Here is a 9,857-nt window from a genome sequence, read left to right as displayed (position 1 = left end):
TTTGCTGCCTTTCCCTTGAATATTTCTTTTCAACTCTGCAATGCATTCTGGTGAGTGAATTCGCGAGAGATAATGATAACGTAATTTGCCATTGAGTCCGGTACTTTTTTTCCTTTTTTTATTTTATTTTCAACGAGAGAATTTGAATAATAGGCATCAACCCTCGTTTTGTTGGATAGGTCTCTGAAAACTAAATTTCAACTAAAGCGGGTGCATTTCTCTCGTCAGTTCAGTTTCCTCCCCCCCCCCTCCTCTTCTTTTTTTCCTATTCATTCGCAAGAGCCAATTGTACTTTTTTTTGGACTCTTATCACCTTAATGTTCCGAATAATCTTGTTACCTTTCATGGAAAAAAATTGATTTTTACCTAGAGAGAAAAAAAGGTTTAATTCTATTTTTATAGTAGACATTCTTATTTTATAGTGGAGAAGGAAAAATTATTTTTCTGCTTAAATTTATATTATTTCTACAAATTTTATTTTATTTATACGTTATTAGTAATTGTTTTCTGGAGAAAACTATTTTCCTCGGAGAAAAATTAACAAAATTGACGAATTGTTAATGAAAAAATGGTGTAAATAAAAATCTGATTATAATTCCGATTGAAAGGTTAAAATTTACAAAAGGGGGACGTGTTTTAATGGTACGGCACTGGTGAACGAGGGGACACGATTAGTGGCGGACGGGCCCGAAGCGCGTCAGTCGCTCGCCGACCGTCGTTGAGTTAACACGAATCTGAGCTGTGCGCTCTTCCTTTCCCCCTCTCTTCCTACGCTTCGTGCCTCTCCGTCGCTCTTCGTGGCGCCTCGGCACCAGGGCCGTAGCTTCTTTTTTGATCACCCCTTTCAAATTTTTCCTTTATTTTCCATTTTTTCCTTTAAAATTTGAATTTGAACGTTTTTAATTAACAATTGAATAATTTTCTAATTGATAAGAAGTCAGTAATTGATAATTATTTCATAAATAGTATTAATAATTGCAAAATTAATAAATAAATTTTTTTTTGTTAAGATAAATTTAAATCGATAAAGTAAGTACCTATTAGTAATTAATTTATTATTAAACTATGCAAAAATAAAATTACAAAAAATACAGAAAAAAATTATAATAAAAAATGTGAATTAAAACGAAAAAGTACTTTTACAAAGATCAAATAAAAGAACTAACAAGATATTTAAATAAAAGATATAAAAAGAAGAAGAAAAAATTCTAGAAATACAACTCAAGTCAAAGAAGAAAATGCAAAATTCCCTCATTTTATTTTCAAACGTGAAATTTGTCTTGCCTGTAGTCGAAATGATTTTATTGTACTTCGCTTTTACGCGACTAACGATTATAACAAACGTCGTTGTTTTATTCTTGAAGAGAGTAAACTGTCGAGTTTCTCGTTACGTAAGCTTCTTCTGAAGGGCTGGAAAAGAGTGAAAGGGATGAGAGATAGAAAAAGAGGGGAGGGGGTAAGGGGGGTGAATCGAGTTTTAAAGAGAAGTCAACAAACAAACGAAAGCATTTGAATGGAAGATACTCCCTGTATTTTCTACAATCACCACCACTACTACTACTACTGACAACTTTGCTTCCACCCCCCTCCCCCAACCCTTTTACCTCGCCATCAATGTCTCTCGCAGCTTCTTTGGATAAAACTCGAAAGGAAAGATACTTCACTACCTGACAGAATGAATTAAGACAAAAGATTGAAAGTCTTAATTGCATGCCAATTTCAATTAGCGATGATAGAATAAATTCGTTAATGTTTCCTTTTTTGTTTTTATCAAATTTATTTAATTAATGATTTTAACTTTTAACTGTTTTCGGGGGAGAAAATATTTTTGTATTTCACTTTTTTTATTTATTTTTCTTTCACTTTTGTATTTCTTTTCCTTATTCCTTTTTATTTTGTTTATATTTTTGTATTACAATAGCAAAAAATGAATTTTTATTGTTTGTGTAGCTAAATATTAATTAAAAGTACGGTATTTGGTATTGAGTCGGCCCTGGTGGCGAGGAAACACGACTTGGGACGGAACGGCCCGAAGTGCTTCAGTCGCTCGCCGACTGTTGCCGAGTCAACACTATTTGAAATTTTCACTTTTAGAATCATAACTAAAAGAAAACTACAAAAAAAGAGGAATAATAAATAAATTTTATTGAATGAAAATTGGCTACAAAAATAATTAATTGAAAGGAAAAAAAATTAATAAAAGAGGGAAAAGAAAAATCTAATGTAAAAGGGGAACTTTGTAGAGATGTTACGCTCCTGGTCCCTGAGGCCTATAAAAGGCGCCGTAACGAGCCAAAGTAGTTCAGTCTCTCGTCCTCCGCCGTCGAGTCAACACCGCTTAAAGTCTCGATCTTCTTATAATTTATTTTTAATTTCTTTCTCTCTTAATTTAGAAAATAATCTTTTTCAAATGTAAATTTATTATTATTTCTAAACATAAACATTTATCCTATTAATTTATTAATATTATTTGTTAATTTACATTTTTATTTATTACTTATTTGTGAATCATTTATTAATATTAATTAATTATTATTTATATCCAACTATGCAAATAATTTTCCTAAAAATTAAAAAGTATTTAATTCCTTTTTTTGTTTTTATTTCTAACTTTCACAACGTAATCAATTTTTTTTCACTTAAGTAGCAAATTTTTTTATCCTTTTTTTTAATATTCCTAAGAGAGAGAGAAAAAGTGGACTAACAAAAATAAAAGAATAAAAAGAAGCAATCGAAGAAAATGAGGATAAGAATTATGCAGATGCAGGATATCCGTTTTTAGAAGCTGGATAGTCGGGATATTTTCATCCGAATGGTTCTTTAGCCAATAGACATCTGGGATTTCCTGAATTGAATGTAAATTACCTTTTACTCTGTTCGGCGGGGTAAATGGGGTGGGGGGGAGGTTTAAAAAAAAGATCTGTCGTTAAGTCCTTGAAAATAAGATTCTTTTGCCAACTTCGTAGTATTCGATCGTGAATAAAAAAAATAAAAGAAAAAAAATGATTTCAACTTAAAATGGTGAATAGCAAAACAGATTAAAAAAAGTTTTTTTTCCAACTTTTCGCCGAGAGAAAAGAGATGTCAGTCGTTAATTACATTGTCATAGGAAAAATAATTTTTTCCTTAATTGTAAAACGAAAAATTTTCTGCAATTTTATCAAATTATTAATTCTGTTTTTTATTTCATTATCATTTTTACGAATTAACAAAAATATGGAATTAAGTAATTCAATTACTGAATTTAAATTTTGTTATCCGTAGAAGTTTAGTATTATCATTATTTATTAATTAAATAATTACTATTAATATTTATACATTATTATTATTATCGATAAAAGACATTATTATTAATATTTATTTATTAATTAATTAGAGAATTATTAATTACAAACTTCTTGATAATTGCCTAGAGAATAATTAAATTTTCTTCGAATATCAGGAGGCGAAATAAAAAATAAAAGGGAAAAATTGAAAGGGGCGATCGAAAAAGGGGTTACGGCCCTGGAGACGAAGGCACACGAAGTGCGTCGTTCGCTATCGAGTCGACACGAAGCGAAGAAAAATAGGGGGAAAGAAAGCGACGCCGCGTAAGATTTGTGTTGACTCGACAACGGTCGGCAAGCGACTGACGCACTTCGGGTCGTTCCGACGACGTTCGTGAGTCTTCGGCGCCAGGATCGTAACTTACCTACTAGGCGCCCGTTTCGATTTCTTCCCTTAAAAGTTGCTTTATTTTTATTATATTTATTTTTTCTCTTATTTTACATTAAATATGTTTTTATTAAATTATCACATTTTTCTCATTGAATCCTTTTTTGATTTCATTATTATTTTTAATAAAAAAATTTTACTTTAAATATATATTTATTTATTTAAGTAGTAAATATTAATAATTTATTTTCAAAGAAAAAATTGCAATTTTAATTTTATCTATTTTTAATTGAAATATTACCAAAGAAATATTTTCTCAAAAAAATGTAATTTATGGAAAAATACCAGATTTATTTCAGTGGAACAATATTAATAAAAAAAAAATGAATAAATATATGAATTAAAAAAAATTGTAGAGAAATAGCACGACTATTATTTCATTCGTATTTTATTGCAAATGAATTTTTACGGTGTCAATTTCATTATTACCGGTTTCCCCCTATTGAACATGAAATAAATTGCCCCCCTCCCTCCTTCCTTCGTTTTGCCACCCCCTGCTTGTTAGAGAAAATAATATATATTTTCCCGGCTTTTGAAAACAGATTTTATTTTTGTACAACAATTCGTTTAAATTTCCAGCTATCAGACAGTAGTTAATTAATGGATGATGACACACGCTGGTTATTTAAAAACGATTTTGATTGACTAATAGCTTTTTGTGCAAATTTTATTTTATTTATTTATATTTTTTTTTTCCTATTGTGAGAAAAAAATTATTTATTTACAAAGTAAAATTTTTTTTACTAAAATAATTATTAAAGGAAAGAAAAAGTAATTTGTCAATTATATTTATTTTTTCTTGGTTGTCTATTGAGAAAAAATATTATTTATTTGCAAAATAAAATTTTTTTAACTAAAATAATATAATTATTAGAAAAGGTAAATAAATAATTTATTATTTTTAATTTACTTGTTAATGAAAAGAAATGAAAAAGAAATGTTAATTCAGAAAATATTCAATTACTAAAAGAAATTTGGTGTTTTTTTATTTATAATTAATTTATAATTATTTATTATTGATTTATATTTTATTTTAAATTATTTTATATTTTATTTTAAATTATTTTTCATATTATTTTATGCTTTTTAATTTTTTTAGAATTAATATAGTCGTTAAAAAAATTAGATTTTAATTAAAAATTAAATTAAATTAAATTAAATTTTAATTAAAAATTAGATTATTTTTTTTTTAATTTTCCAAATTTTTTACAAAAATTTTTGCCAATAAAAAATTTTTTTCTCCACAATATATTTTAAAATATAAAATTAAAAAATTCAGTGGAACAATAAAATAATTGGAAAAATAATGAGGGAATATTGTTGTGGAAGATAATCAATTTGATTAACGTGGGGGTTCATAAAGAGAGAGAGAGAGAGTGAGTGAAGGAGAGAGAGAGAGAGAAAGGCTTTTATTTCAAAGGTCTGCTTTAGGATAGATTTGCTCTTTGACTAACGAGGCTTTCAGCTGGCGAACAATGGCAATTTATTCACGATAAGCCACGCAACGATTGAATAATTAAATTCAAAATTTTAAGGCCGAACAGACTCGATCTCTAATTATTAATGTAGATTATAGATTCAAAGATTGATAACAATCCGACTTTTTTCCTATTCTTTTTTTAAAAATTTCTCCAGTTTTATACTTTTATAGAGTGAAAAAAATGTCTTTTTTTTCTCTCAAAGTATTTTATTTTTATTTTTCCAACATTTTTTTTAAATATAAAACTAAAGAGAATTTTATACATGAAAATATGTTTTTTTGCGAATAAAAATTTTGCGTTTTCGTTATCAAATTATTTTCACAATTTTTGAGTTCGAAAATTTTACTTTTGTAATTTTTAATGTTAAAATTACACTAAATTTTAATTTTGAATAGATAAATTTAAGGTTGTCTTTTAAATAGTTAAAAATTAAAAAGAAAGAAAAAATTTTGTAAGGGCCCTCACGAAGCATGCTACGACCCTGGGTCCGAAGGCTCACGAACTGCGGCGGAACGACCCGAAGTAGTTCAGTCGCACACCGACCATCGTCGAGTCAACACGAATTCAATGCTCGCTATTCTTCTTTTCCCTAACTCTCAATTTTTCTTTTTCAAACTAAAAAAAATTCTGAATATTAAGGTTTTTATTTATTTATACAAAAAAGAATATAAGATAACTGTTTTTTTTTATTTTTAAAATTTTTTTTTATTATTATTTTTCTTCAATTACGAGTTTTGTTAATAATACGAGTTTTGTTAACATTAATTGCTCATCAAATGTTAGAATTTTTTTGTTTTAATCAAATTTGATTTTTAGTTAATAATAATTAAATATTTAAAAATTTAATTTTTAGTTTATTATTGAATGAAATAAAGTTAATTTTCAGTTATTAATTAAATTACTTTTTATCAACAAATTTTAAACTGATTAAATAAATTGTTGCCGGTGTTGACAAACAATTAATTATTAATTCAAACCGAAAATTATAACAAATATTGATGAGCAAATTGTTATAAACAATAAGATATTAATTAATTTTGTTGTGTTAGAAATAAGTCGACACGAAATGAGGAAATAGAGAGACAGAGAAGAAGCGCTTGCTTACGATTAATGTTCAGTCGACGGCAGTCGGCGAGCGACTGACCCACTTCGGTCGAGTCCGGCGCTCTTCGTGCGTCCTCGCCGCCAGGGTCGTACGCCCCCAACCAGGCGCCCTTTTTACAAAATTTCCTTTATTTTCCGTTTCTTACTAAAATTTTTACTTATTACCACTATTTGTCACTATTCTCATTATAAGCGTAACTATTCTTTAATTTTACTACAAAAAATGTATTATGAAAAGTTCTTATCTTCTTTGAAAATAGAAATCAAAAATTTTTTTGCCTCTAGAAAAGGGGAATAAATTTATTTCGATTTATTTGCCTCTAGAAAAGGAAAAAAAAATTTTTTGACTCTAAAAAAGGGAAAAATTTTTTTTTTTTTTTAAGAGAGAAAAAAAAAAAAGTTTTGCGAGAGGCGCGCAAATATTACACGTCGTCGTTGACAGAAAAGTAGGTTTTCAACCAAGGCACCACTTCAGAGAAGGAACCCAAGTATTAAATTCATTCTCGCCATCCGTTGGCGCGTTGCATATTAAAATCTCTTCCCACACCTGGAAAACTCAACAACGTTCTTTGCGGTTGGCCCTTACTCTTCTGTCAAAGTAATTAAACTGTAACAATGAAGCCATACTCGCCTCGTAATACCGTCGACTTAAAAGCCAAGGTGTACGGCTAAATTTTCCAACTTCCCCCTCCCCTTAAACCCCCCCCACCTCTTTTTTTTCGCCATTTTTCTTTCTTTTCGTAAACGTTCTATACTCGCTGTTTAAACCAAACTCACAAGGTCTATAGAAAACAATTAAATTTGCTCGGAGAATTTTTTTTTCTTTTTTTTAAAGAAGGTAAAAAATTTTTCACGTTTTTTTTCTAGAGGGAAAATAATTTTTATCATTTTTGTATTTTATTCGTTATTTCGAATTATATTCAATAAAACGTTGAGAAAAAAAATTGCCAATAAAAACTGTAGAAGAAAAAAATTTTTTAATTAATTATTATTATTAAATAAATTAATAATAATTTAGTAATGAAATTAGGGGCCCCATGTATTTAATTTTCTTAAATTGATTTTAATTTTTTAAATAAATTAATGTTAATTCAGTAGGTAATTAAATTAATTTTTTAAAATTAATATTAATTAAGTAATTAAATTATTTTTCAAAAATTAATATTAATTTATTAATTAAATTATAATAATATAGATCTATGGGATGATCTTGATAACGTCCTTCTTTATTAATTATTTAGAATGTTGGAAAAAACGATCTCCAAAAGGACATGTCAATTAAAAATTGTCTCAATTTGACGTTTCGGAACTGGATCCAGTTCCCTCTTCAGAATTTATTATATTTTACTCTTTCTAAATTAATTAAATTAATTTTTTTAAAATTAATATAAATTAATTTTTTAAATTAATATAAATTAATTTTTTAAATTAACGTTAGTTTAGTAATTAAATTAATTTCTTAAGTAAGTTAGTATTAAATTGTTAATTAAGATAATTTTTTAAAATTAATATTAATTTAATAATTAAATTAATTTTTCAAATTAATTTGGTAATTAAATTAATTAAAAAAAACACTAGTAATTAAATTAATTTATTTTCCGAATTTTTTTTTTTTAATCAAAAAATAATCAAATCAAAAAAAACTTTTTAGCAATGAGATACAAATTTTTGAAAAAACTTTATTTTATTATTTATTTACATTTATTTATTTAATTATTTATTTAATGTTAATTATTTAATTAATAATTATTCAACTACCTATTTAATTATTTTCTTTTTATACTTATAACAAAGGGCAATATTACTGTACAGAATATTAGTTTGGAATATTAAAGTTATTATTGCAGAAACTATTAATATGGAATATTTAAAAATTTAACTATGGAATATTTAAAATATCATTGTGGAATATTAGAGGAAAATTACTTTTTCCAATATTTCCGTAATATTACAAATTTTTTTCTAAGTTATTTTATAGTTATTTTTAGGAAATATTGGACAAATATTTTTTAAAAATATATCAGTAATATTTCTTGTGGAAAATTTCAGAAATATTCCAATGGACTATTTTTAGAAATTTTTAAGGTAGGAATATTTCATTGGAAATATTTTTATAGAACAATTTGAATATTGCAGTGGAATATTTTTAATATCCAAGGTAGGAATATTCCAATTAATTATTTAGAATATTCCAAGTAGGAATTTTCCAAGTTGAAATATTCGAATGGATTATTTTTATATGGTTTTAAGTATCTAATATTTGAAAAATAATTTTAATAGAATATTTATATTACAATATTTTGATTAGGAATATTTCGATGGACTATTTATTAATATTCCAAATAGGAATATTTTAAGTGGGAATATTCCAATGAAATATTATTATATGGTTTTAAGAAATATTTCAGAAATATTTTCTATAGATTATTTAGAATATTCCAAATAGAAATATTCCAATGGATTATTTAGAATATTCCAGATAGGAATATTACAACACATTATTTTCAGATTGTTTGAAGTAATATTTGAAAAATAATCTTTTTATGTAGAATTTTTAGAATATTTCTGGTAGGAATATATTTCAATTGACTGTTCAGAATATTCCAACGAGGAATATTTCAAGTGGGAATATTTCAATTGACTATTTAGAATATTCTAACTAGGAATATTTCAAGTGTGAATATATTGCAGTGGATTATTTTGAATATCCTAGGTAGAAATATTCCAAGGATATTGCAGGCAGGAATATTTAAATATATTATTTTGAAATGGTTTTAAGTAATATTCAAAAAATATTTTTTATAGAATGTTTTTAAAGAATAATTTAGAATATTCCAAATAGGAACATTGCAGAAGATTATTTGGAATATCTCAGGTATGAGTATTCCAAATAGGAATATTTTTTATATTGTATTTATAAAATATTCCGAATATTTCAAGTAGAAATATTTTAATTGACTATTTAAAAAAATATTCCGTCTAGGAATATTTCATTGTATTATTTGGATATTATTTTAAGTAATACAATATTCTGGACAATTTTTATAATGTAATATTCGCAAAGAATATTTAGTTTATTATTGTAGAGTATTGAGGAATATATTATTATGGAATTAGGATAAATATTATTATTATCATGAATATTATTATGGAGTATTATGAATATTAATATGGAATATTTAGAAATTTATTATTTTGGAATATTTTCAAAAATTAAAAATATTTCTTTTAATTGTTTTTTTTTATTATATGGAATATTTTATTAATATTCTTAAGGTATACTTTAGTCTTGACTTTAGTAATATTACTTGTGGAATATTGAAGGAATATTCCATTGATTTATTAGGATAAAACTTTTAGTCAAAAGATATTTTTGTAACATTCTAATGGAATATTCGTATGGAATGTTCTGGAATATTCGTATAAAATATTCTGTAATTTTCGTATGGAATATTCTGTAATTTTCGTATGGAATATTCTGGAATATTCCTACGGAATATTCCGTAATATTTGTATGAAATTTTCTTGATAAGTATTTTGGAATTTTTTGCAATATTA

This window comes from Leptopilina heterotoma, unplaced genomic scaffold (assembly GCF_015476425.1).
Source record: "Leptopilina heterotoma isolate Lh14 unplaced genomic scaffold, ASM1547642v1 Lhet_265, whole genome shotgun sequence".
Classification (NCBI taxonomy): domain Eukaryota; kingdom Metazoa; phylum Arthropoda; class Insecta; order Hymenoptera; family Figitidae; genus Leptopilina; species Leptopilina heterotoma.
This window is presented reverse-complemented; position numbering follows the sequence as displayed.